Source organism: Populus euphratica, unplaced genomic scaffold (genome assembly GCF_000495115.2).
Source record: "Populus euphratica unplaced genomic scaffold, PopEup_1.0 scaffold543.1, whole genome shotgun sequence".
Lineage (NCBI taxonomy): Eukaryota > Viridiplantae > Streptophyta > Magnoliopsida > Malpighiales > Salicaceae > Populus > Populus euphratica.
The window spans coordinates 67,188-70,224 of NW_011500414.1; positions in this window are offsets into that span (position 1 = coordinate 67,188).

The window sequence follows — 3,037 nt, forward strand, 5'->3', positions numbered from 1 at the left end:
AACAACAACAACAATAATAACAATAATAATAATGATGATGATGATGATGATGATGATAATCATAATAATAATAATTATAGTAATAATATTAATAGTAATAGTAATAGTAATAGTAATAATAATAATAATAAGAAGAAGAAGAAGAAGTTGATGAGAACTTTGAGATGGAAGATGAATGTGAAGATCAAACAATGATATAAAAAAATCAAGGTCATAGGATCTACTAATGATATTTCAAATAACTATAGTATAAACTCTTATTATTCAACCGGAAACCACATATAAAAGAGGTTTCAATCGGAATATAAATTATTAACATGATTATATTAGTTATCTTATTGTAAACGTTGTCTGACATTCATGATTATAACTTATGTTACTAACAAATAAAGTTCCTTTCATAGCACAAGTGTCGGTTATACCATACGATTTGGGTTATGGAAGTGCCAAGTATTTGTTCTACCAAGGGTTATACAACATAAATCTAGATTAATCATTTAACAAGCAAAGTATTTAGAGTGAACAAGATAACAAATACAAAACATGTTAGTATCAAACATTAAAGTCCATGTTAAGTTTACACTATACTTATTTTTACACCATTAGTGTAACCTTTTCACCTTGACATAATAAACTTAGCTAAACATAATGAAAGAGAGAAACATAAATAAACTAGATAAGAACATAAATAAGATAAAATTTAACTAAGTAAATGAAAGGAAATGAAAGGTATAAATAAGATATTAATGATAGCAAAATTGAAGCAATATAAAAATACAAAGAGAGAAAGCAAAAGCATGATCTTAATCTAGAAACCAAGATACCTAAATGCATGACAAATGTCTCCTTTTATAGGCCAAAATTGAGAATTATTGATTTGTTGACTAATTATTGAGTGGGTGATCAACTTTTGATTTGGTGACAATCCTTATCTTCTTGTCTTACTAAAACGTCATTGCTAATGTCAAAATTCAAACAAACTAAAATTTGAAAGTGCTAGGAAATTGTGTCAGCTTTTAAGAAATTTTTTTTTCTAGGAAATTGTGTCAACTTTTAAGAAATTTTTTTTAGGTCATTTAGACTTCTAGAACTCAAGATATGGGCTAAACACTACACAGTGTCTGAGCTGTAGGACAAATTCGAACTTCTCCGTTATTGCTAAGATTTGGACTTCGAAACAGTAGAATTGAGTCTTACCTTCTGCATAAATGTTTTAGGTTTATGTCATAGCTTTCTGTCCATATAGAGCATACTTAAATTCAAGATCTATAGCTCTAGATATGACTCAATAACCGAACAATGTTCTAGTTTGGGTTGAACCATCATATCTTTTCTATGTTTGACTCTCTCTTTGTCCTTTAAATTTTAGTACTTAAACTCATCAATCAATCTTTTTATTTGTGTGATAAGCCTACATTTAAGATGAACATTTACCATAAATTAAATGTATCTTATGGTATCAGACTTGTTATTATAAAACATGCTTTAGTTAAGGAGTTATTGTTAGAAAAATGTTACAAGAGCCTTGATGGCCTAGTATTTTCAACCTTAGCCATTTGATAAATATCATATTGCTTAATATAATTTCTAACCTCCCATTTTTATGAATCCCTCCTAGCTCGCTAAAAGGTCTTTTCATATCTTGAATGATTTACTGAAGGATTGTCATGTATGTACTACAATATTGCTTGATTAAAGAGATATGTCTTATAGGTATATCACCGATAAAGTATACCATTTGTAATTCAATTCGTGATTTAATTCATATTACCGATGACATTATCTCATTGATAATTTACATATTGTTATTGGTATTTTCTGAAATTATTTTGAACTCCTAAGAACTTTTTAAGGGATTTTGTTTGTTTGTAATGGTTAATGACAATCTTGTAATTTTTTTTAACTCTCTGAAAGTTTTCAAGAGACTTAATCCATTGATAATTTTATCATTATTTTGTTTAATATTTTTTTAAATGAAATTAAACAAAATAGAAAAAATTAAAAGAAATAAAACTAAAATAAAAGAACTAAATATTTATTATTCATTTTAAATTTTTTAGTTTGAATATAATTTATCTAGAGGACAGAAATTGGAGGAGGAGGAGACGGATCTTCGCCAGGATATGGTAGGCAAGGTAGACCATATATATCATTGAGTTTTAACAATAGCTCCATGTACAATCACTTAGTGACCATCTCAGCACTAAGCCAGGTCATCTTAGTGGTTGTCTAAGATACAACTTGTTCTTGTACAATTGGTTGGACGGTCAAAGATTGGGTGCTCAAACTTGGTTGTGAGGAACTAACGATTGATGCACCATGACCCATCTACATATCCTTAGTTGTAGTGTTTGAGATACCATAAATTCAATTTCTGTTTGGTCCACCAAATGATTCAGCCTCCAACTTCAAATCCAATCAAGTTCTGGATAGGTGGAAAGATCCTCCTCATATTTCTCCTGAAATTGGGTGGTATATGTTTCATAAAAAAAAACCAGTTAGCTAATTTAAAAAAATAGTAACTTAAGAAAAAAATAGTTAAAATCCAACTTATCGTGAACTTTTAAGCTTGGCCATCCATGAGCCACTACAACCTTTTTTGATAGTCATCATTTCCATGTGAGTTTTTATAAAAAATTGCATTGGTCTTGGTTTGCTTTAAAAAACTATAGCCTCTAAAAGGAAGCTACTACTAGTTAAACATTTTTCAAATAAAACAACTCAAAAAAATATATAATAAAAAAGAATCTAAACATCTATTTCATATATGAAATAAACATAAAAGACTTGTCGATATGCGTGGTAACTGATTAGTACTTACAAGTGCATTTTTATCAAGGTTTTATATCATTATTTTGCACTTGAAGTATCATTAATTCCTTAACTACAACATGTTTTATAATAACAAGTTTGATAATATAAGATACCTTTAATTTATTGTAAATGCTCATTTTAAATGTAAGCATATCTCATAATTCAAAGAATTGATTACTGTGATTAACTATTGAAAGTGAAAAGACAAAGAAAAGACTAAGCT